This window comes from Cryptomeria japonica, chromosome 9, assembly GCF_030272615.1.
Source record: "Cryptomeria japonica chromosome 9, Sugi_1.0, whole genome shotgun sequence".
In the NCBI taxonomy this organism is placed as follows: Eukaryota; Viridiplantae; Streptophyta; class Pinopsida; order Cupressales; family Cupressaceae; genus Cryptomeria; species Cryptomeria japonica.
Genome location: NC_081413.1, coordinates 93,138,288 through 93,166,202, shown reverse-complemented (window position 1 = coordinate 93,166,202; position 27,915 = coordinate 93,138,288).

The window sequence follows — 27,915 nt, the reverse complement described above, 5'->3', positions numbered from 1 at the left end:
CCTAACCTATTCCAACACCTTCTCTGTAGTTAGGTGGATCCACACCTGCAACCAAACACAACACAAACCACAAAATGACTTTTCCAACCCAGACCTTTTGTGGGGCTTAATAATTTAATGCACTTTTCAATATTTCATTATGTTGCATTGTTAATCTTATTGAATAATGTGTATTGAATCTTAATTTTAGGGTCCAACAAAGCCAACACGAGCAACAACACCACAAGTTGCTTGGATCGTCTTCTTAAACACAGAGTTACAAAATCCCATGAACATCAAACCTTAAAGGAAAAGATGAGAGAAAATATGAGTACACTAATGAGTCTATACTATGAAGCATTGGATGTGTTTGTGTCTTTGGTGCATCCAATGCTTCATAGTAGAGACTTGTTAGTATATCCATATTTTATTTCTTCCTATCTTTGGGGCATCAAATGCTTCAAGTCCCGATCTCTTAGACTAAGAGCAATACTTGACATCATCAGATCAGTTGAGAAATTAATTATTTTGTCTTCAACATAATTGCAAGAATAACATATCTATGAGTGGTGTGGCTATATTTCAAGCTAAGTAATTTGACTAAATTACCTAAATTATTGACAAAATTAAGTTTATATTCTTGTATTTTTTTTGGTTCAATTTTTCACTTTCTACCACATAAGCTAACACGTACGTAATTGTTTATGAATGTTGGTTACAAATTAGGTGAGGAATAGTTTGGGTATGCCAACCCTTCAAAGACTCATTGATGGCTAACTTTGACTATGGTTTACATGGAAATAACTCAACATTGCTATTTAATTTTATTACCAGGGGTTGAATCTGTTGATGTTCATATTTTATTTAAGACATATCAATATTGTTGGCAATTGACACTCAATTGGTTGAATTCACTATGTTGTCATTGATGGAAACATGGTAATTTATTCCAACTTCATATTTTGGGTTAGTTTTGTACCGACAAGCACTTCACAGACCCTTCATCGGCACTGGCACCAGCATTGGTAGGTTGAAAGGAATTCTCAAGTTATCGGCAATGCAAGCGGACATGGTTTAGAATCAGGTTATAGGTATTGGAGAATGACATCTTTTGGATCCAACATCAACAATTGGTTTTGATATTCATGCATTTATGTTATCTAGCCGACATGTATATTGATATTATATTTATCTTTGTAAGCCGACATAAGGCATGAAAAATTATAAAGGATATATGGGTCTGATGATTAGATCATTTTGATATCATCATGAATATGTATTAGGAAGGAAATAGGGAAGGAGATGCGAAACATATCAGAGAGATTATGTATGTGAGGATATTTATGTAAGGGTTATTCCAGTATAGGGTTTAGGGTTTAAGACCAGAACATACAAAGCTTAACTAGAACTATATTCAAGCATAGAAGATGCTATATTTGGAGTTCAATCATTTCTATGGATTGTAGTCTAGATTTGTATGTAGTGAGTGAGGCTTTTTTTGTGATTGAGTAGTGTGCTCTAGGCTGTAAGGCTTCCTGCAAGTGCAAGCCCCTATATTTTGTAATATCTCTTCGTATAGCCAATGGATTGATATTGTGGGTCACAAATCCCACCGTGGTTTTTCCTCTTTGAGGTTTTCCACATATAACTCTGTGTGTTATTGTTGGCATTTTGGTATGGTTTTTTCATTGATGTCAACACCTACTAAAACACTAGCACTTTGGAGATCCAACAACATTCACCGGCAAGCAAGTAACTATTGCATAGTTACTGGTATATGGTACACTGGCAGGATATAATGATCACCAACACTCAAAAAAGCATGGAAGACACTTGGTAATATCAAAGACATCGTGTGGACATCTTGTCTTAATGAATTAATCATTGGTATATTCATATTTCCATATTTGCTTTTACCGGCAAATAGGTCCAGGGTTATCCAGGGTTACACCAGCAGGTTTATCTTTTCCAGATTAGCATGGCATGCTATGGAGATGATTAATTATTGTTGTAAATGCATTAAGCCAACATGTTCAATCGGTTATTGCATCGGATATTATATTGTTTGTAAAAAAAATTTATTGTAATATCTTGTAGAGCCGACCTACTAAAATTGTTCTTAGGTTATGGTATAAATGTAAGATCTTATTTGTAAGATCAAGTGTGGAATGTGAAAAAGAACTATGTGAAGGTATATGCAAGATTAAGTAGTGATATACACACTGACATCATTTGAAGGTGAAGCTAGGTTTTTGTGAAAGCATATCAGCATTACACTGGTACTGAATCTAGCATATGAAGATGCTATTTTGTGCAGTACATTCTCATTGGATTTAACCATCCAACTGTAGTCAGTGTGACTCCCATTTTGTGATTGAGCAGTGAGCTCTAGGCTATTGGGCTTTCTGCATGTGCAAACCCCATTTATTTACACTTACTATCTGTAGTAGTATCATCTGATTGTGGGTAAGGTTTCCCATCGTGGTTTTTCCCCTTATAGGGTTTCCACATACATATATTGGTGTTATGTGTTGTGGATGACTTTTTGTTTATGTTTCATGCATTAATATTTACTAGTATAGCAATTAACTGTTAAAACTGTCTACCGGCATACTTAACTTGTTTACCGGTATTAAGCTCTAAGTTGGTTAAGTTGTTTTTGGTTTGAATTTATTTGACAACTAATTCACCCCTGCCTCTCAGTTGTCTCTGGGACCTAACAGTTACGGTATTCATTTATGTGATTGGCTTATTGGTTGCTTTACTTGTTTCAATTCTATATGCACTAGTATGTTGATTGGTGCATGCATGTTTTAATAAGGTTAAAATTGAACATTCCGGTAGAACATTGATTCACCCCCCTCTCAGTGTTCTTGGATTCCAAAAATTGGTATTAGAGCCTTGTGCCTCGAAGGAAGTTTGATAACTTGAGGAAGATCCTGAATCCAGAATCCATGGATATGGGTTGGGAAAAGCAAGTTGAGATGGCATTTAAAGATTGTGATGCTAAAAGGTTGTATAACTTAAAGCTACAAGATGAATTGAATTCTTCTAAGGAATTCATTATTGTCCTATAGGAGAGGTTGTCATCTATTCAAGCTAGGAGGAAGGAACTTTTGCAGAATAAGGATGATGAAGAGAAAGATGCACTTAAGGAACAGTGTCAAAAGCTGAGTTAGGAGAACATGGCTATGAGAAATGAAATGCAAGCTATAACTATGAGAATGTCTAAGGAGATTGAGACTAGAATAAAAAGGAAGAAAATCTTGTTGTATCACTGTAGAACAAATTTGAAGAATGTGGTAGGTTGGTTCATGAGAATGATATGTTGAGAACTGATTTAGTACAATCCTAGAGTAATGAACAAGAGCTTGAAAGACAAATGATAATTTTGAGAGATGATTTGACTATTGTAAGTGAGTATAAAGAAAAAATCAATATTAGTTCAGCACAACTATGTAATGCCCATACCGTAGTTAGACTTGTAAAACCCGTTTGACCATGATTGACTTCCTATGTGGCATTCTTGAATGGTAGGTTAACCGTGATGCAATGTGTAGTTTAGATAATATAAATAATTGTGCATACTTATTATTGTTCTTTTGCTTCGATTCTCATGTAAATGTAATTGTTCCTAACCCTTGTGATAAATCTTGAGCTAATGCCTTCATTGAATATGTATATGTATATGCATGCTTGTATGAATTCATGGGTGCAGGAGATTGCAGGTACAACATCGCTTACGGCAAGGTTCATCTCCTTTGGGATTTGCAAGGTTGAGTATGCCTCCTTCATCTTTAGAATTCAGATTTGGTGGTCATATAACTCTCATCTTGCCTTAGCCATGGTTAGGTGAGCATCGTGTGTGGATTCGTGGGGCTTGCTTTTCATTGGGATGCATGTCGAGAGATTTGGAGGACTTCCTCAATTTGCATGCCTTGCGCGAGGTAAGTGGAGTTTGTTATCCTAAGTATTAAATTCAATTTAATAAGTAAATGTACACATTAGTGACATAGAAATTTAAATAGGTAGTTTCTTCTATACAAGTAATCGTTAATTTAAAGGGATTGCTTTAATTATTATTGTAGCAAGCTTAAGGTATTTAACTTGGGTTAGTGTGCTCATTTACGCATTTGTAACATTTACGTGTTTGTAGTTGAGAAATTAGAATAAATAAGACTCTTGCATTAGATTAGTCATTTATTTAAAAATGTCGCTTTATTATGTTGTAGCGAGTTAATTTAATAGTTAATTTTAATAACTACGATTTTAATGAGTTATGCGTTTTAGAAAGGAAAGATTTAAAGTCATGTGGGAAATAGAAATAAATTAATTCACATTCGCATTTTGGAAGAGAAAAGGGTAAATTTTATTACTTAAAAAGAAATTATTTCCTTTTACTTGTATAGTTGATATAGTATAAAAAGATTGATTTTTAGAAAATTGAATTAATCAAAATGCCTTACCCGGTCAATAGTTCCGAAATAGAAAAGTAGGCCTAAGTTGATATTGAGAGATTAAAATTAGAGATTAAATAAGAAACAGAAGCGTGTTAATTTTAATAAGAATAAAACAAGTTAGATTTATTGAGTAATGGAAAATAATGATTTCCATTCTCATGTTTCTTTTATTTTCAAAAAAAAATAAATGCCTAATTTCGAAATTGAAAATTAGGGCAAAAATAGGGTTTCTCATTTTAAACTAGTTGGGAAATGTTTTTGGGGGTTCTTTTCTTTTGGTCTTTTTTTTGGGAAAAATAATGGACTTTGGAGGAGAGATTGGGGATTTTGGACAAAGATGGAGTCTTAGAGCAGCAGATTGGGGAAGCTCTTCATCAAGATTCTTGCTCGGAATGCATTACGAGGTAGGATTCGAATCTACCTTTTTATTTCATGTTGGGTTTAAAAAAAAAAAAGGAGAGATATTATCCATGGATGTTTGGTTTGAAGGATAGATTCAGTTTTTCTTTACAAGTTTGGTTGTTTTTGAAACAAATTCTTATTCTTGATAGATTTGGTGGCATAAAACCTGATGTGGAGATGTTTGTTCCATAATGGAGTTTCTGGGTAAATCTGGAAATTCATTTTATGACTGTAAAAATGGGGTATGGGGTTTTTACATTCCTTTTGTCATTCCTTTTGGTTTATTTCAAAATTTGAAAAAAAAAAAAGGAAGAGAAGCTGTTGGAAAATGAAATTTTACAGACTGTATTTTATTTCTGCTGTGTGACCCTTTTTATTTTTGACAGTAGAAAAAAAAAATTGTTTTTAAAAAAAAAATTTCCAAAAAAAAAAATATATAAAACAAAAAAAAAACGAAGTAACCCCCATGGCGGGCATAAACCCCCACCACGGGGTGTGTGGTGTAGCGCCTGCTACCATGGTAGCGGACTGCTACCAAATGGTAGCAGCGCTGCCATGGCAGCCGCTTGCTACCCTTTGGTAGCAGCGCTACCAATGGTAGCGTGAGCTGCCTTGGGGGCCACGTGGGGTCCACGTGGAACCCCCACCCCAATGTTATTTTAGTTTTTTTTTGTATTTTTTTTTAATTTGTTTTAATTTAAAAATAAAGAAATAAATAAATTCCACGATATAATAAAATAATTAATTTGGGTTTTATTAATAGTTTTTTTTTATAAAAGTTTTTAAATAATTAATTTTTATTAATATATATTTAACGTGGAGATTATTATATGTATTAATAAATAATAAATTTGAAATTTGAATGTTATTAAATAATATGATTAATATATATATATATTTTTGAAGGAAATTTATATGTATATATTGAATAGCTTTTTAACAATTGGTGATTTCACTTTTTAAAATATTACGATACTCAGGAACAACTTGTGATTCGATCTGATCATTCTGTGAACTTAGAAATAGGAATCTAAATGTTAAAGTATTTTAAGTTCATCATGAAAATTTTGAAGAACTCAACTGATATGCTAATGAGATCATCAAAAACTTAATAATGTGTCGATTTGAGGTTCGGAAGTAGATGATACCTTCTTTTAGTAAAACAAATAGTTTAGTCATTCCTCCCCCGATGATGTGAAATAGATAATGGTAAAGAAGGCAAGTTCTTGCTAGGTTTGTTTTTTGGACTCTGTCATCTGTTTACTTGTGTTGGTCACAGCCAGTTACATTCCTAGTCAAAGTATCGTCAGTCATTAGTACTTGTAATTGCTTGAAGTGTTCAGTTGGATCCGCTTCAAAAGGGATCATTATGTAAATTCCGACGGAGATGTCTGTTGTATATTGATTTTATTCTCTTAAGTGGCAAAGATGTAAAAGACTTATAGATCATGTATTCCTAACGATATAATACCAAAGGGGTCTTGCAGTTGAGCAGACCCGGAGACGTAGCCCCTTTAGGGGTGAACTCCGAGATCATATCTGTGTTATGCGATGTTTTTAGCTTACTTTGTTTTATGCTTTAAATTATCATGGATGGTTGTTATCTTGTATAAGTGTATGATGGAAAAGTAACGAATTTTAAATCAAATGCACAAAATCAAACATCTTCAGGAATGTAGTAAATCAGATTCATAAAACATTGTAAATTACGATTATGGCAAAGTATTTAAAATATTGTAATTAAAGTTGTGGAAAAAGTATTTTGATAAGGTTAATTAAACATAGTAATAGTGGAAAGAATCTTGCTAGGTTACATCATTGGATTAACTTGTTATTAAGCATGTCAAATTGATCAAATGAGTATGGGAGAACAAAGATAGAATTAACGTTATAATTTCTAAGTTGGATTCTAAAGGATGATCAACTCATAGGTAATTACTTTTATCTTCTTAAATGAGCAACGCTATGTTAATTATCTTCCACTATAGTGGATGAATATATTTAGTCATTTATGTTGTAATTATAACCAATAATCCTCACCTGCTTTATTTGATAATTGTGTGGACTCAACTAGGTATCCATGTTATAACCCTTATAAAAAGAATTCCCTTATGATTGCTAAACGTGAACTAAAATGGGGAAATAATTGATTAGTTGTTTATACATTAAATCTTAGTAAAAGTATCTCTTTCATATTAACTTCATTTAACAAAAAAAAAAGAGTGAGTGTTATGCAATAAGATAATTGTATTTTAATCCTAATAGAAGAATGTCACTATGATCTTATTATTCAAACCTTGAAATGATGAATAACATCTAGCTAACGATATCTTAAGTTAAAGGATGCTCTCATGTGTCCTAATGCATATCCACCCTAATAGAATTAGTCCATTTATTTGCATTATCAAACCTTCAATAAATTCTATGGCTACTCACACCTTACCTTTCATAAAAGAACTACAAATCACTAGTTGGCTATGCATGAAATCAAATGAAGGGATCTCACTCTATTAATTGTAGTTAATCCTTAATGAATGAATCTCGTCTGATTAACCATACTTTTAATATTAAAGGATGACATCGATTATGAATGGATTTCCTAATCCCAATGAATGAACCTCATTATATTAAACGCTTGGAACCTATTTGGAGGCCTCTAAATGAAATTATGAATTTAAGTGCATTGAATAAATAACCTATCAAAGGCCTCCTAACCACCCAAAGTAAATGAACGCTTCCTAAAATTATAAGATGTCAAACCATTGAACACACATTTAATCAAGATCTATGCATTATCTCGTAATTTAAATATCTAGTTTAATGGATCTAATGACACAAGTTGAGTTAGTTGTGAGGTTATGTAATTGCGTTGGGAAACTCATTAGGACCATTTTAGCCTTCCGCTGTGATATCTAAGTTGTCAGATAACTCCAATGTATCTTAATGTTGTGTCTAATTATGAACTGAGATAACTTCAAACTATCTTAATGTTGTAATTTTTCATTAACGCTCTAAATTATTTTTAGAAAAAAAATATTTACACTCTATTTGAGTGTTTTTAACTTAAACCCTTAGGGGTTTCCTGGCGGGGCATTACACTTGGTATTAGAGCCAAGTTGCAACACTGGGATCTCTGGTTTCGCTTGTGCCCTTAGTTGGTGTGTGTGTGTCTACCTTATGTTGTATGCTTGCCCACCTTGATGCGAGGGTGTGATTTGACAACCCCTACTTGTGTGTAATGTGTGTGTTCACACTTTATTTTGACCTTCTTGATGTGGGTGTTTTGGAAATAATTATAGGTGTTTTGTCTGCTTAACGAGGTCTTGGTCTACGATTTCTCTTACTTAAAAAGGAGTCGTATGTACCTTCATTTTTGATTTATTTTACTCTTTTGACTAATCCATCTAAGTTGATTGGTAATATCTTGAATCTAAAAGTACGGTATGTGCTTGTTTATGGTATTGATCAATTAAAATGATTGTCCACTTGAAAGACTAGTATGGCAAATGTTAATGCTTATTATGTAGTACATTGAGTGATTATGACTCATCTTCTTTCCTCTCTCTAAGTAAATTAAAAGGAATTGATATGTGTAGTTACCTCTTATTTAAGTTTTCTTAATTGCAAGAAAAAGGATGACATTTCTTGAGCCCTTGTGTGAGCCTCATAACATTTTTGTGTTTTAGATTGTGAAAGGGATTGGTCTAGGAGTTAATTTTTGGTTAATGATAGAAAATGGTATGTTTGCATTAAAGGGGTTCTCCATGTGTTTGGTAGGAGTAGTATAGTTAAATTCCATTTTAAGTAAGGTGCATTAAAATGCGCATAGTGATTTTGTGAAAATTGCTTGATGTGAAAAAGAATACCAAAAGAGGGCATGTTGTAGTAGCTTCAAGAGTGAAGTAATGTGCTCCTCAAAAGATTGTTTTATGTGCTTATTCAACTAGTGTGATTTAGGACCTATTAAGTGACGCACTTTTAACTTGCTTGGATATAGATAATTGCCTTATTGTGTTTAAGAAAGATTAAATGATTTAAGACTTGTTGAATTGTAAGCATTAAATGTGTAAAATCTAGTAGATAGCTCTTCATTTACCTCCTTGTCGTATTATAAATTTTCAATGTTAGATTTTATGTGTTATTGTATTATATTGTATTACAAATAGTGATTGTGCTCTAGAAGACTTGTATTACAAAAAGAAAATTTGGTTATTTTGAATTCTTGTTCGGAAAACTAGAACATTATAGTGCAGCAATAATGATTAGAAATGTCATGTTAGGATGCTTTGACACCTTCCTAAAAGATAGCAAGATGAAAACCGTGCAACTCTAATGATAAACTTATATCTGAGCATATGGTGTGATTTTGAAATTCTTGTGTATTCGTAGGAAATAGTTGATTTTCCAACTCTCTTCCTCCTCTTGTCTAAAATATAGGAATTGTTGCCTTTGAAATACTATTTGGAATGCAGTGATTTAAGAAGAAATTTTGTTATAAAGCATATGACATTGTATGTTGCTTTGGGCTTCTAATTGAAAGGGGAAAGTTTTTCATCTTGAAAAGGGAAATTGCATAGTTAGTAATGTGAATGAAAATGCTTAGGGAAGATTGAGAAAGATATTAGAATGATGTTATTTCTTTGTGTAAATTTGAATTGTTGAAAATTTCAGTACGTGGATCTAGAGTAAACTTTGTTTGGTGATTCAAGTGTAAAGCATAATTAGAACTTCCCTTAAGTATATGTTAGCATAATGTAAAGTACTCCCTGTAAATGTGACTAAACCAGTAATGGTGCTATTTTGTGTGTGTTGTGAGCAAACCCGTACTTGTTTTGTGTGCCCATGGGATGGTGAAGTAATCAACCATGGGGGATATGTTTGTTTATGAGTATGGGAAACCATACCTATCTATGTGATGTTGCTTATTTGTTTCCTTACTGAGTGCCAACCCACGGGTTGTTGAAAACTCAGTATGTGAAGGGGTAGTAGTAGAAGTCACCATTCCTTGAATAGTATGAGTAGTGTATGAGTAATGTCGATGCGAAGTGACTTTAGCTTCCCTATTTTGAGGAAAAGTATGGTTTTGTAACAAAACTATAACATAGGTGTACTCAATACTTCCCCTTGTGATGAACCGGTTTATGAGGTTCATGTGTGCCAGCGTTATTCCTATCCTTTATTTTGAGCATATTGTTGGATTCTATTGGAGCATCTGTTGCCTTGTCTTCATGAGAGGTGTGTTATTTTCTTGCATAAGTTGCCAACTGACTAGTGTTGGTAGACTTGTGGGTAGACCTTGGCCATGTATACCTCTGGCTTACGGCGAGTATCCTGAGAGGAACATCGCTATGCGGAGTGTGACCAGCACGTGCCTTATCCGTGGGGTACACTGCCATGCGGGATATGTCCCTTGCGTGCTTTGTCCACTTGGAGTATTGCCATGCCATGCTGAGACACGATGCAGGATGTAGTAGACATTTCCATGCGGCCTACCGCTACATATTGGGTAGAGCCATGCCACGTGACGATGTGATGCGGGGTGATGTCGAGGTGCACACTGCCATGCCATGTGGATGTGTGACATGGCCACACCACATGATGAGCTACTAGGATAGCTAGACGATTGTTCCTTCCTTCCTCGTTGGTGGCTAGCTATTAGTCACGTAGTGATGTAATGTGCAATTATGATTTTCTTTTAATTCTTTATTTATTTCCTTGCAGACCAGCAATTTATTTTACTTTGACCTTGACAGTTTAGCCACGATCTTGCAATTTTGATCTTACTTGACTTGATGTTGCAAATCTGGAAATTATTTTCTTGTCTTATTATTGGAATTGACAATTATGATCTTTATTCTTTTGTACTTTAGTGGCTAAACCGGTTTATCCTTGTTGTTTTCGTATGCTGGTCTTGTGTTGCAATGTGAATTCCTCTCCAAGAACGTAGGAGACGGGCTTGGATGAGTGTATACGAGGAAGTAGATGCAGGGAACCTTGAGGATGGAGGTATGTGAGGCTGTGAAACAACTAGGATCCACTACCTACCTATGAGTGGTGACTATCTCTTGGAGGCTAAACACCTTACACAACAAGGGATATTCACGAGGGACTTGTATGGAAGGTAGCACCGCTATGGTGTACCCTAGCACCATCAAGCCCTCGAGTGAGATGTTGGACATTTGTTGATCATGTATTTATTCTGAGAGCAGGCATAGAGATGTGGATCATATATGTTACCTTTGACCGAGCATTAGACATGCTCACATGTGGCCTATTGTGTTGTGCAAACCAGTCTTGTGGATGGATATTATGTGTAATCATGGATTAAATGGTATTAACTTGTCACTATGTTATGGGGCATAGTCATTGGAAAGGTTCTTGTATGTCTGAAAAATGTAAACAATTGAGTTCTTACATTGCTCTTATTTGACGAAAGTTAACTTGGTTGTAAAAAAAAATTGATATGTGAAGCTAGTTCTATGCGATAAAATTTTGTGAAAGAGAGGAATTGGTGAAAGAAATTGACCTTGAGAGCATGTTTTCTTGTCATGTTTGACAAATGAGTATGATAACTGTGTCTATATGTATTTTAATTACTTTAATTTGGTGTAATAAGAAGGGGAAAGTCTCGTATCTTTACTATAATTGTGTGTAAATTCTAGAATGTTCTAAGATGTGAATGATGTTAGATGCATTTTTGTTAATGGATGATGACACTTGTAGAGGATTTATGAATAATGTCCTAAGATGATGGCAAAATAGTTGTTTGTGCAAATTGATAATTGTTAATTGAGTTTAAGGACTAATAAGTGTTGCAGGACTTCCGTTTAGCTTTGTGACTTCCAGGAGTAAGTCGGAGCCTGGGGGGGAGAATGTAATGCCCATACCATAGTTAGAGTTGTAAAACCCGTTTGACCATGATTGACTTCCTATGTGGCATTCTTGAATGGTAGGTTAATCGTGATGCAATGTGTAGTCTAGATAATATAAATAACTGTGCATACTTATTATTGTGCTTTTGCTTCGATTCTCGTGTAAATGTAATTGTTCCTAAGCCTTGTGATAAATCTTGAGCTAACGCCTTCATTGAATATGTATATGTATATGCATGCTTGTATGAATTCATGGGTGCAAGAGATTGCAGGTACAACACCGCTTAGGGTAAGGTTCATCTCCTTTGGGATTTGCAAGGTTGAGTATGCCTCCTTCATCTTTAGAATTCGGATTTGGTGGTCATATAACTCTCGTCTTGCCTTAGCCATTGTTAGGTGAGCATCGTGTGTGGATTCGTGGGGCTTGCTTTTCATTGGGATGCATGTCGAGAGATTTGGAGGACTTCCTCGATTTGCATGCCTTGCGCGAGGTAAGTGGAGTTTGTTATCCTAAGTATTAAATTCAATTTAATAAGTAAACGTACACATTAGTGATATAGAAATTTAAATAGGTAGTTTCTTCTATACGAGTAATCATTAATTTAAAGGGATTGCTTTAATTATTATTGTAGCAAGCTTAAGGTATTTAACTTGGGTTAGTGTGCTCATTTACACATTTGTAACATTTACGCGTTTGTAGTTGAGAAATTAGAATAAATAAGACTCTTGCATTAGATTAGTCATTTATTTAAAAATGTCGCTTTATTATGTTGTAGCGAGTTAATTTAATAGTTAATTTTAATAACTACGATTTTAATGAGTTATGCGTTTTAGAAAGGAAAGATTTAAAGTCATGTGGGAAATAGAAATAAATTAATTCACATTCGCATTTTGGAAGAGAAAAGGGTAAATTTTATTACTTAAAAAGAAATTATTTCCTTTTACTTGTATAGTTGATATAGTATAAAAAGATTGATTTTTAGAAAATTGAATTAATCAAAACGCCTTACCCGGTCAATAGTTCTGAAATAGAAACGTAGGCCTAAGCTGATATTGAGAGATTAAAATTAGAGATTAAATAAGAAACAGAAGCGTGTTAATTTTAATAAGAATAAAACAAGTTAGATTTATTGAGTAATGGAAAATAATGATTTCCATTCTCATGTTTCTTTTATTTTCAAAAAAAAATAAATGCCTAATTTCGAAATTGAAAATTAGGGCAAAAATAGGGTTTCTCATTTTAAACTAGTTGGGAAATGTTTTTGGGGGTTCTTTTCTTTTGGTCTTTTTTTTGGGAAAAATAATGGACTTTGGAGGAGAGATTGGGGATTTTGGACAAAGATGGAGTCTTAGAGCAGCAGATTGGGGAAGCTCTTCATCAAGATTCTTGCGCGGAATGCATTATGAGGTAGGATTCGAATCTACCTTTTTATTTCATGTTGGGTTTTAAAAAAAAAAAGGAGAGATATTATCCATGGATGTTTGGTTTGAAGGATAGATTCAGTTTTTCTTTACAAGTTTGGTTGTTTTTGAAACAAATTCTTATTCTTGATAGATTTGGTGGCTTAAAACCTAATGTGGAGATGTTTGTTCGATAATGGAGTTTCTAGGTAAATCTGGAAATTCATTTTATGACTGTAAAAATGGGGTATCGGGTTTTTACATTCCTTTTGTCATTCCTTTTGGTTTATTTCAAAATTTAAAAAAAAAAAAGGAAGAGAAGCTGTTGGAAAATGAAATTTTACAGACTGTATTTTATTTCTGCTATGTGACCCTTTTTATTTTTGACAGTAGAAAAAAAAAATTGTTTTTAAAAAAAAAATTTCCAAAAAAAAAAAATATAAAACAAAAAAAAAACGAAGTAACCCCCATGGCGGGCATAAACCCCCACCACGGGGTGTGTGGTGTAGCGCCTGCTACCATGGTAGCGGACTGCTACCAAATGGTAGCAGTGCTGCCATGGCAGCCGCTTGCTACCCTTTGGTAGCAACGCTACCAATGGTAGCGTGAGCTGCCTTGGGGGCCACGTGGGGTCCACGTGGAACCCCCACCCCAATGTTATTTTAGTTTTTTTTTGTATTTTTTTTAATTTGTTTTAATTTAAAAATAAAGAAATAAATAAATTCCACGATATAATAAAATAATTAATTTGGGTTTTATTAATAGTTTTTTTTTATAAAAGTTTTTAATTAATTAATTTTTATTAATATATATTTAACGTGGAGATTATTATATGTATTAATAAATAATAAATTTGAAATTTGAATGTTATTAAATAATACGATTAATATATATATATATATTTTTGAAGGAAATTTATATGTATATATTGAATAGCTTTTTAACAATTGGTGCTTTCACTTTTTAAAATATTACGATACTCAGGAACAACTTGTGATTCGATCTGATCATTCTGTGAACTTAGAAATAGGAATCTAAATATTAAAGTATTTTAAGTTCATCATGAAAATTTTGAAGAACTCAACTGATATGCTAAGGAGATCATCAGAAACTTAATAATGTGTCGATTTGAGGTTCGGAAGTAGATGATACCTTCTTCTAGTAAAACAAATAGTTTAGTCATTCCTCCCCCGATGATGTGAAATAGATAATGGTAAGGAAGGCAAGTTCTTGCTAGGTTTGTTTTTTGGACTCTGTCATCTGTTTACTTGTGTTGGTCATAGCCAGTTACGTTCCTAGTCAGAGTATCGTCAGTCATTAGTACTTGTAATTGCTTGAAGTGTTCAGTTGGATCCGCTTCAAAAGGGATCATTATGTAAATTCCGACCGAGATGTCTGTTGTATATTGATTTTATTCGCCTAAGTGGCAAAGATGTAAAAGACTTATAGATCATGTATTCCTAACGATATAATACCAAAGGGGTCTTGCAGTTGAGTAGACCCGGAGACGTAGCCCCTTTAGGGGTGAACTCCGAGATCATATCTGTGTTATGCGATGTTTTTAGCTTACTTTGTTTTATGCTTTAAATTATCATGGATGGTTGTTATCATGTATAAGTGTATGATGGAAAAGTAACGAATTTTAAATCAAATGCACAAAATCAAACATCTTGAGGAATGTAGTAAATCGGATTCATAAAACATTGTAAATTACAATTATGGCAAAGTATTTAAAATATTGTAATTAAAGTTGTGGAAAAAGTATTTTGATAAGGTTAATTAAACGTAGTAATAGTGGAAAGAATCTTGCTAGGTTACATCATTGGATTAACTTGTTATTAAGCATGTCAAATTGATCAAATGAGTATGGGAGAACAAAGATAGAATTAACGTTATAATTTCTAAGTTGGATTCTAAAGGATGATCAACTCATAGGTAATTACTTTTATCTTCTTAAATGAGCAATGCTATGTTAGTTATCTTCCACTATAATGGATGAATATATTTAGTCATTTATGTTGTAATTATAACCAATAATCCTCACCAGCTTTATTTGATAATTGTGTGGACTCAACTAGGTATCCATGTTATAACCCTTATAAAAAGAATTTCCTTATGATTGCTAAAATTGAACTAAAATGGGGAAATAATTGATTAGTTGTTTATACATTAAATCTTAGTAAAAGTATCTCTTTCATATTAACTTCATTTAACAAAAAAAAAAGAGTGAGTGTTATGCAATAAGATAATTGTATTTTAATCGTAATAGAAGAATGTCACTATGATCTTATTATTCAAACCTTGAAATGATGAATAACATCTAGCTAACGATATCTTAAGTTAAAGGATGCTCTCGTGTGTCCTAATGCATATCCACCCTAATAGAATTAGTCCATTTATTTGCATTATCAAACCTTCAATAAATTCTATGGCTACTCACACCTTACCTTTCATAAAAGAACTACAACTCACTAGTTGGCTATGCATGAAATCAAATGAAGGGATCTCACTCTATTAATTGTAGTTAATCCTTAATGAATGAATCTTGTCTGATTAACCATACTTTTAATATTAAAGGATGACATCGATTGTGAATGGATTTCCTAATCCCAATGAATGAATCTCATTATATTAAATGCTTGGAACCTATTTGGAGGTGTCACAACCCTCCTTTATCACCCTTTTTGGATTTAAATACAAAACTCTATTATATTCCTTGGATAAATTATTGAATGAATATTGTAAGGGAATAAAAATAATAAACCACACACACATGGAAAATACATATATATTTTTAATTTGTTATTTAATTTCCCTCACCCAAATTAAGGCACATGTTGTAGGAGGAATAAGAAGCTTCTAGAGGCTTCTCCACCTCCTTGCATGTAACTCCTCCCACTAAGCCTAATCAATTTGCATGGAGGCCAAATTGGGAGAGAATCTCATTTTTTCAATTAAAAAATTAGGTAGTGGGAATTTGAAATTTCTTTTATAAAATAGGTACAAGTTTCAAAATGAGTGTTAGCTATTCCATAAGAAATTCTGCAAATTCTCCTTTGTAGTCCATTTTTCATTGCAGCCAAGATTTTGTTGGGAGGATTTCTCTTCAATTTGGAGGATCAAGGAAGACTCTACACCATTTTGCAAGTACCCAGGTTCCTTCAACTTAGTTTATGCATCTTATTTTTGTGGTAGATTAGATTGATTAAATTATTTATGAGAATGAAATTCATTTGTGTTTTGTTAAGAATTAGTTTTAGATTTTGTAGAGAATGAGATTCATTGTTTAAATTTTTGATAAGAAATTTGTTTCAGATTTTGTAGAATGAGATTCATTGTTTAAATTCTTAGTTTCAGATTTTGTAGAGAATGAAATTCATTGTTTTAATTCTGATAAGAAATTAGTTTCAGATTGAAAGAAGTAGAGTAAATGGAAATTAGATTCATTGTCTTCAGTTTATTTTGATAAAAATTAGATCGCCCTGTGTGTATAAATAAATCATCTCCCTTCTCTGTGAACAGATCTCCCTGTGTGTACAAACAAATTTACTTCTTTATCTGTGAATGAATTTCCCTGTAGGAAACAAAAGAAATGAAAAACAAAAGAAATAAACTATTCCTTTCTCTGTGAAAGAATTTCCCTGTGTGAAAAACAAAAGAAATAAACTATTCCTTTCTCTGTGAAAGAATTTCTCTGTGTGAAAAACAAAGAAATAAACTATTCCTTTCTCTGTGAATGAATTTCCCTGTGTAGAAAACAAAGGAAATGGAAAAAATCCCTCTGGTTACTGCTCCATTTTGTCCTTGAAATTAATCTACAAATATAGTTAATTACCTATTATTACCCTGCTCTGAGTAATCTTCAATAATTTTTAAAGAAACAAATTTAATATACTCCTATATAAGAAAAATGATAATGATAATACTATAATATATATATATTTATATACATATATATATATATATATAAACAAATAAATAACCAAAAAGCGAGAAAGCATTTCGAACTTCAAAATCTTCCCTCGAGCTCCGTAACGCACGGCGTTTTACGTCGGCCAGCATGCAGCGGTTACAATGTAACCGTCGCAGTAGTACGGGGGGGACCCGCGGGTCCCCTCATCTCTGCGGACCTGCGTATGCAGGGCCGCAGGGGTGATGGGACCCATGGTCCCCACCCCGCACCCTATGTTATATCAAAAATAACAGTGCGTTAATTAAAGTTTGTTTTCCCTCTAAATTGTAATTTTACTTGGGGTTTTATTTTATAAATAGATTAATACTTTATGTTAATTGCTAAGTTATTAAATTTTAGTTGATAGTAATGACATTTAGGAATTAATACTTATGTCAATTACTAGGTTATTTAGTTAAATTTTTTAGTTGATAGTAATGGCATTTAGGAAATAATGTTTTTTTTTATTATTTTGGTAAACTTTAAGATATTGTATTTCGACTTAGAAAAATTGGGCTAATATGTAGCAAGCTCATAATTAAATTGCCTTAGTAAGTTTTAAAATCGTAGACTATATCCTTTTAAAATTAAGTTACTCAACCCATTAAGAATCGTTGAGACACTTGATTGGTCTTTAACACAAATGCTTAAATTTAATCATTATTTTGGATTCATAGCATGCGAATTATTTATAGAATAATTATATCTTCATGCAATTACTATTATGCAAGTTTCATTGTTATGCAAATTACACTTCAATTTTTTACGCTTTCATTTTGTTATTCGTAGTTAGAAAACTAAATAAAGGAAGTTGGAAAACCAAAACTAGCAGCGTTCGGTATATATGGTGCCTCTGGGTCACGCTTACGGGTAATGCCGTCGTGTTGAACTACTGCACTTAACGCCTAATAAAGCTGCATTAACGACGTATGTGGCATCATCCCTATAAATCGTCGGGGAGTAATAAGGGACATTTGGAAGTTAAAAATCCAAGGGGCGGGTAATCCCTCTTGGATCGATAATCTAATAAGATAACTTTTAAACAAATTTCACATCCGTTGAGATAAACCATAGTAAACCCCTCTTAGGGATGGTCAAGTTAAGAGCTCTCATGAAATTTACTTTCTTTATTTATTATTTATTCATCTCGAAGGGATATTGGTGATTTGCAATTGGGTGATGCTCATGATAAGTATTAGGATCTAGTTATTTTGTTTAGGCCACAAGCAATAGGCCATCTTGAGCCTTCGCTTAAGTGCTACCATCGTGGGTAGCAACCGTAGAGAAACTATCTGGGACACTGACCCTAGAAAGGGTTGCGTACCCACAAATCAGTTTACATCGAACCATAGATTAGAAAATAGAACTACATACTTTACACCTTGATCCCATGCCGAAGCGGGTATGTAGGCAGTCTTGGGACGGAGTTGTCCCTCGTACTCAGGCGTTGGTGGGTGGGGTCTAGGCTTGGTTGAGTAAGAATCCTAATTGAAAGATAAGATAATCAAACTTAATTCAATGCATACTCGGAAGGAATCCCGTATGGATTCGCTTGACTTCCCGAGGCTTTAAGCCAAATTCCGAGGCGGAATTCAAGCTTGTATTATTTTTTTATTACTCCTAAGGACGGCGACCTCGGTGCATTCTTGTTAGAAGAATGTAGTACTTAGTGAGTGGCTCAGGACCCGAATGGTCCCGATGAGTCTAAGTCTCTGGCAAGAGCATCTCCTATCCCGTTTGGATAGATGCCTACCCCGTATGGGTAGATGCCTATCCCGTATTGGATAGATGGCAATTTACGTCCTATATGGACAATTGCCTAACCCGTATGGTTAGAAGCTCATCCCGAATGGATGAATGCCTAATCCTAATTGGATGGATTTCCAGAGTATGCAATTGAATAAAACATAATGGAAAAAAAAATATACTCAATTTTTGTTGGATCAAATTTTGGTGGGTTCTTACAGGAGGCCTCTAAATGAAATTATGAATTTAAGTGCATTGAATAAATAACCTATCAAAGGCCTCCTAACCACCCAAAGTAAATGAACGCTTCCTAAAATTATAAGATGTCAAACCATTGAACACACATTTAATCAAGATCTATGCATTATCTCGTAATTTAAATATCCAGTTTAATGGATCTAATGATGCAAGTTGAGTTAGGTGTGAGGTTATGTAATCGCGTTGGGAAACTCCTTAGGACCGTTTTAGCCTTCCGCTGTGATATCTAAGTTGTCAGATAACTCCAATGTATCTTAATGTTGTGTCTAATTATGAACTGAGATAACTTCAAACTATCTTAATGTTGTAATTTTTCATTAACGCTCTAAATTATTTTTTTTTAAAAAATATTTACACTCTATTTGAGTGTTTTTAATTTAAACCCTTAGGGGTTTCCTGGCGGGGCATTACAAACTAGATGAGTTATTGAAGATACAAAGGTAGAATGGAGATTCTAGTGGACTTAAATTTGAGCAAGGACAGAGTTCCAGTATTGCAAATGAAGATCAAAACCATAAGGCACTGGTAAGGCAGTTCAATTCTTATAAATTTAATGGTAGATGCTTTGTTTGTAATAAATTTGGTCACATGGCTAGGCAATGTAGAAATAGAGAAAATCAAAACCTTGATTCTACTCCCGGTCAATGTTCTAAATGTAATAAGTATGGAAATAAGACAAAAGATTTTAGAATGAATGTTAAATGTTATGTATGTGGAAAATTTGGACATATGGCTAGTTAGTGCAAGTCAAACAATTATACTGGTTTTAGCAAAGCAATTCAAAAGATCAATGTCACATGTTATGCATGTAATGAGGTTGGACATAATGCAAAATTTTGTAGAAGAAAAAATCCACTAGTTGGTAATGGAGGATCAAATGAGGAAGGAAAAAAGAAAGGTTAATGAAATCCAGCAAGATCATACTTAGAGATGGGTCAGGAAGACTGAAGATCAATCTGTAGATGGTAATGCACCGACTACTTATTCGACAGAGGAGGTTGCTTCTATCCCGATAGGTATCTCAACCGGTAACTGAGGCAGATGCCTTAGGGGTATGAAAAATTCATGAAGATGTTTCATATGCCTCGGGAAGAGGCTCTTAAAGATGTTCCAGACATTAGAGATGCTTATCTGACATGAAGATGTTTCATTGAGATCCGGTATCTTTCACTGGAAGTCATTGATGTCAATGAAATATTAGAGTTTTTCTTAGATGATAAAAGGTTGAATCTACTTCATTTTTTATCACCTTACATTAAGAGTGATTCAGAGTGATTCAGGGTGATTCAGTTCAATCAAATATCTTCTTGAGCGATTTCACGAGTGATTGGAAGAGGTCTTTAGGTTTTTTCACCGGCAGCAATTCACAGATATTTATCTTCAATAATAGAAGTGGGATCATCATTTCTACCTATATTTGTTGCAAATCTGACTGTAGTTGAGGTCAAGGATCATCGCAGGCTGATTTTCAAGCGATATATGCATGTGCCTACCATGGACGATTCGCTTGGAGCTTTTTCCCATGTATTGGAAGAAGTTGTGTATGTCGAAGATGTAAGAGCTTACATTCACTGTCATATTGAGGATTTTAGAATGACTGATATCAAGAGAATGTATATGAATGAGTTAATGGGAGATTCAAGAAAGGTTAAACCTAAATACTAGCATATTGTTGTTCTAGGGTTTACCAACATTCAGGATATTCCAAAATTCAAAGATGAAATTGTTAGGTATGTTTTGAGCAAAGTGCATGGAGATTTTACCTGGTTAGATAGACCATATAAGATTACAAAGGAGGCCATTAGGACAATCACCAGTTTACCACTGGTTGGACAATGTCCGAAGAAGAAAATTTCAAATGATTAGGTTAACAAGATTACTAGTGCAACATCAGATAGGCGGTCAATAAGAATCAATACTATCACCGATACAGACATCAAATACAAAAGCATGGTCATTGATTACAAGGTAACACAATCAAGCTGACTGAATTTTGTTTCTAGCTCCTACATTTATGTAGCTTATAAAATGATGAGGGAGAATGAGAAGATAGATCTATGTGGTTGGATGTTAGATGAACTATTGATTAACCTAGGAAAGATTAAAGGAGAAAATAAGGTGACTTTCTAGTATGGTAACCTAATTGTTTGTTTAATATTATTTTTCATCAATGAGACTCCCATTTTTGGGAAGAGACAATGGGCATTTCATATCCTAGTAGGGAGGCAACTGAAATAGTCAATTGATACATTAGGTAGTCAAAGAGATGAAAAAGTATGGGGATGTTTTAAAGCATTTCACAAGGCTATGAATTCTAGGATGAGGGTTCCTAAGCACATTGTTGAGAAATATTCAACTTACATATGCTTCATGGTTAAGAAATATGAAACACTCATGGAAGAGGTCAAACCCCAGAAGATATCAATTGAGGAGATGTGTTATGAATTTGATTCTCATATTCTTGATGCTTATGCATAGATGTTAATTGATACACTGGTAGATGAAACTATAAAAACCTTTGGTACTGCTAAGTAGAAGACACAAGAGGTTGAAACTGAGTTCAACCAAAAGAAGAGAGAGAAGTAGGAAGGAAAGGCAAGTAAGGTTGTTGAAAAGGTTTCACAGGACATCAAAGAATTGATTGATTTTGTCCTAGAGAAAGGCAGGAAGAGAAAAGAGCCAAAAGTATTCATTGAGCCTATTGCAGTAGAATCTGCATTAGAAGGTGACACACCCCTTGCATTCAAAAGTGTAATAAGGAAGACAGAAGAAGAAACTAAGGTAGAGGATAAGAAGTAATCGATTAGAAAATTTACTATCAAGGTACCGGCACAAAGGAAACCACCAAAAGTAACACCTTCACCCCCATCCAGTACTGGAAGAAGGAAGGAAAAGGATGACTTTGACCTAGCAATTGAATCTAGTAATGTAACTATCATTCCACCAAAGACTTGTGTAGATTTAGTTGATGAGATTACCAAAGATGGTATGTTAAAGAATGTACAATTTTATTATAAATATTTAGAGGATGATGAACAAAGAGAAGTAGAGGAAGCAATTTTGTTATATTTGGATATTTATAACAAAGCCTTGATAGAAATTGCAAAACCAAATACCGATAGAATTGTATGATATGTTAGATTCTATAAGAATATCAGCAATGGAAGAGGACAAGCATATAAAGATACAAGAGTTGTTATCTGTTTCTATTTATATTGCTCTAGAGGAGATGGATAAGACACTTGAAGTTGTAGATAGGAAATATTTAATAGAAAATATAGAATAATTAGTCTTATGTTAGGAAGAGTAAATGAGATAATCAAGGAGACCAACAAGGCATGGGTTAAGTTCTTTGAAGAGAACCCTGGTTTTTAAACTTCACCAAAATCTAAGATAGATACTGTAGACATCCTAGTTGAAGGGAAAGGAAAGGGTATTATGGGTACTTCACCCTCAATTTTGAAAAAAATTAAGATAGTGGAAATTAAGCCCCCAGTAGATACAAATGTACAGACAAATGTTGAGATACCAGCAAATACGGAGAGTGTAGAGGATGATAATGTACAGGATACTAATGTTGAGGACAATAGTCCTTCAGATATAGATGTAAAGGATGAGGTTACAGTTCCTAGGGAGGAATCGACAGTTACTAAGACTGCACCAAGTGGCAAAGCCACCGATGCAAGTGAGGAAACTATAAAGGTTAAATCATTAGAGGAGAAGAAAGAGGAATCTAGTAAGGAATCAGTAGAGAGTCCATCATTGTTGTCAATTGACACCTCACAGGTTGAAAAGAAAAGCATAAATGAGATGAGTTCTATTGAACTCATGATGATGGTTGCACAAAAAAAGATGAAGGAGGGATCTATGGATAAAGGTGTTATTGATCAGTCTATCATTGTTTTGCATAGACTAGTCCCAGAGTGTAAGTTTGGCAATGAAGCGAGCCCATCCGACAAGCTTAAGATAATTACTGAACATATTTAAGAGGATTTTCAATCCTTGCAATAAATTTCAAACCGACAAGCATTGGAGAGGTTCACACCGGCAAAAAGAGCTACATTTGATCAAGTGATTGATTCTAAGAGGAAGAAGATTAATGAAAAGTTAAAATTGATGGATAATTCTTTAAAGAAGTGTACAAATATTTATAGATTATGTTGTAACACAGATGTACTTACACTTAATTTGGTGAAAAGGATTAAGGAATATTAGGAGAAAATTGCAAGTATAGCCAATTCTTTTGATGTATTGAATTCATTGACTACATCCATCGATTGTCAGATTTTGGTTTTGGAAGCCCAAGTTTCTACTCTTGAGAAAGAAAAAGACAAAATCATAAGAAGAGCCATAAGTCTTAGAGGTTTTTTGAGTCCCCAATCGGATTCACTTAGTTTACATAAGGAGTGTATAGAACTAGTTGGTAAGCCCACACCAGCAAAGTTAAATGAGAAAGAGTCATTTTTCCATATGCTAAATGGACTTGTATATATTTCCGACACTTTCAAATCTGGTTGGGATACTTATCTAGAGATTTTGGAGAAGGCCTATCCAAAAATTTTAAAACATATTAAGCTTCAGTAAGGTATTTTTGGGATATTCATTGTACAGTATCTTTCATTCTTCATCTCGGTTTTGGATTTTTGGTACTCTTTTTGGAAATTTTGATGGAATTAATGTCAAAGGAGGAGTGATACAGACATGAAAAATAAAAAGGGAGTTGTATACACTAGGGGGAGTATAGGTAAAACTATGGAAGTATGGAGTATTTTGTATTAATGAATATTCATCTCAGGGGGAGCAGGTTCAGGATGAAACTGACAGTTGAAAACCTTGACCATTTTTCACATGAGTGTTGCCATCAATGCCAAAGGGGGAGATTGTTGGAAATTGACACTGAATTGGTTGGTTTCACTATGTTGTCATTGATGGTAACATGGTAATTTATTCTTGCTTCATATTTTGAGTTAATTGTGTACTGATAGGCACTTCATAGACATTTCACCAGCATCGACACCAACATCAACAAGTTGAAAGGAATTCTTAGTTTACCAACAATGTAGGCCAACACGGTTTAGAATCAAGTTATCAGTATTGGAGGACAACATCTTTTGGATCCATCATCGAAAATTATTTTTTATATTCATGTATTTATGTTATCTAGCTAACATGTATATTGATATTCTATTTATCTTTGTAAGCCGACATAAGGCATGAAAAATTGTAAAGGGTATATAGGTCAATTGATTAGATCATTTTGATATCATAATGAATATGTATTAGGAAGGATAAAGTGAAGGAGATGTGAAACATATCAGAGAGATTATGTATGTTGGTATATTTATGCAAGGGTTATTTCAGTATAGGGTTTAGGGTTTCAAACTGAAACAAACAGAGCTTAACTAGAACAGTATTCAGGCATAAAAGATGCTATCTTTGCAGTTCGACCATTTCTCTGGATTGTAGTCTTGATTTATATGTAGTCAGTGAGGCTCTTTTTTTGATTGAGCAGTGTGGTCTAGGCTATAAGCCTTCCTGCAAGTGCAGGCCCCTATATTTTGTAATATCTCTTGAGATGGCCAGTAGATTGATATTGTGGGTCACAAATCCCACAGTGGTTTTTCCTCTTTGAGGTTTTCCACATATAACTATGTATTATGGTATTCATTTATGTGATTGACTTATTGGTTGCTTTACTTATTTCAATATTATATGTATTGTTATACCGGTTGGTGTATGCATGTTTTAATAAAGTTAAAATTGAACATTCTAGTAGAACACTAATTCACCCCCCCTCTCAGTGTTCTTGGATTCTAACAAATACAACCTATTATGTATCCAAAGGGTGATGATTTCATATTATGTGCCTATACAAACTCAGATTAGGGAGGAGATGTTGATGACCGAAAGAGCACTATAGGTGGTGCATTCTTTCTTGGGAAGAAATTGGTTTCATGGCTTAGAAAGAAACAATCATGCACTTCATTACCTATTGTTGAAGCTGAATATGTAGTTGGTGCAACTAATTACACTCAAATCTTATGGATGAAGGGAATGGGAAGGAGCCAAATCAGAGTACATACAAACAATCTATGTGGAGGAAGAAATCAAAGAGGATGTGCAATTCCTCAAAGACTTGGCCATCATATGCATGTTTATCGGTCCTAGGGCGAATCACAAGAAGACCGAAAAGTGGATTGAGGATACATGTCAAGCCCTGCATATCACCAAATTCTTTGATGGTATGTTGAAATAATAAGGATCCAGTCAACTACTAAGGGGGGGGGGGTGAATCAGTAGATAGAAAAACTGATATAAACTTTCACGAATCTCAAAATCAACCTCTCAAAGTAAACTATAAACTGACAAGTTAAACCACTAAACTATAAATGCAATATCAGTGTCAAGATAAACCTCTTGACTGTTACAACAGATTAATAGTTGTATACACCTAAAAATGGTCTGCAGATAATTAATTGAATAATAAATTATTTAATTAATCCTCCTTCCCAATTTAATTGAATTCATTAAACAATTTGATTAAATTCTCCCACTCATCTACTTATTAATAAACCTAACAATTTATTTAATAGGTTCATTTCAATAGTCCCCTTTGATTAATTAACTCAAAATTAATTAATTCCTCCCCATCAAATCCATTTCTTCTAATCTCCTAATTAATTAAAACAAATCAATTTATGAGTTGTTGAAAGTTAATTAACCTTTTATTATTATTTGAATTTTTAAATTAAAATTCCCCACATGCCTCCTAACTTCTAACCACCTAACCTAACCACACCTAAACCTAACCCATTCCATCTAACCCCAAGTTTAATTAACCCCATCTTAGCTTGCACATCCTAACCTCCTATGGTGTGGATACTATCCTCTTGAGACACATGGCATTCTTGGGCCACATGTCTCCTCCCTTGGATACTTACCCTCTCATGAACAAGGCTCCTTGACATTTGTCACCACAAAGATAACAAGTGTCCCCTTTCCTCTAACCTCTTCTCCAACCACCTCCAATTTCAGCCTTGATATCTTCAAACTCAATCTTGACCATTGATTCCTACCACCTCACCCCTGCCTTTGGAAATCCTATAAATATCCCCCATGTTGGAGCACAAATAATCCCATCTCATTTGCATTTTAGGCATTATTACTATAGGCATATTCTTCTTAGCATATCATTTGAGCATTGTTATTATAGGCAATTGCATCTTAGATCTAGCTTAATTTTCTCTTTTTCTAGCATAATTGTTGAATCATGTAGCTTAATCATTCTCTTTTCTAGCTTAAATGCATCATTATCATTTCAAATCCTCCATCTAGGTGTAGTCAAGTCACTAGAATTTGCCTATCCAGATCTAAGAGAAAATCGACACTCAAATCTCTTAGGAGGTGATAGATCACTTTGTCATGGTTTTATATTTCTTTACTTTAAATTTTCTAACCATGCTTGTAATGATCTATTGAGTGTTTGAATTGCAGCTGCAGGTATCACACTTCACAGGCACAACATTTTGGCACCCACCATGGGGCCAAAATTCTCATTTTTGGCCTCTCAAGCATCATCAAGCCTTCATTTATGGCCGGGTCTTAATCAGAATCTCGTATGAGTTACTTTTTAGACTCGTACAAACTCTTGGGTACTTGGACGATAATTCTTTCTTACTCGTATGAGATTTTGAATTGTCGTACAACCTCCATTTGGCACTCGTACAATCTTAGAAGGATACTCACACGGACTGGTAAATTGTGTCGCATGACATTCTGCTTCTATGTTTTTAAAAATAGATTGCATTTTAGGGTTTTATGCTTTAATTCGATTATTACTAATGCTAACCCTAGTCTTGAGTTTTTTGGTAGCCTAACTAGTTTTTGCAGGACGATTGTCAAATATTACGCTTGTCAAAGATTCATTTCATCCAAACACCATGACTACTAATGCATCTATTTTGTAGGTTACCTATGAGGACTCAACCAAACTTTATGTCTTCTAGAAATTTTCTAGGCACAATTGTTTTTGCTAAAGGAAATGAACAATCATGTATTATGTGTTTTGGTGATAGGCAAGTATGCTCACACCTTTCTTAGGTGATCAAAAAGCTAGACTCATCCTTCTCTTTCAATAGTTCATATCTTTAGCGGGCCTACCCTCCCGAGGAGCTAAAACTCTAAGCCATTAAGGCCGGTGAGAGGGGAACGACCCAAGTGGAAACAACTAATGCCAAGTAATCCAACCCACTATAAAATAAACATGATTTGATGAAAATCTATTGGTGTAAATAATTATTCATCTTGGATATTATTATACTTTACTTAAGTTTACTTAGGTGCATGCATTTCATAGTAGTTTGGGTATGAGACACTTGGGTGTTTGTGCCACATTGGGATACTGTGTGTAGGAGAATTTCCACCTTTTATGGTGTTGATCTTGTTGTTACACTCCACATTCAGTGGGTGATCCTCTTCATGTGGACTATTATATTATTTATCCTACCTACCCACACCTATTTCCTACCTACCCTTGTTTCTTATTGAGCCACATGTCATGTTTGTGTGCTCACATATCCATAAGCCTTGCCTATATAAGCGGGCTCATCTACATTGTATGTAATTGAACGAATTCTTAATGATCCAGTTGATCATATTTTTCATCTTGATAGAATATAGTTTATTTCTATCATCTATTTTGTCTCTCTTATTTTTTCTTTCCATTTCCTCTTGATCTTGGCAAAAACTCATATGGTATCAAAGCCATTAGAGTGTCATTGGTTTGCCAATTGAGAGAAATTTAATGCTATTTGGGGTTTGCATTTTGGAGCTTTCTATTGCAGGT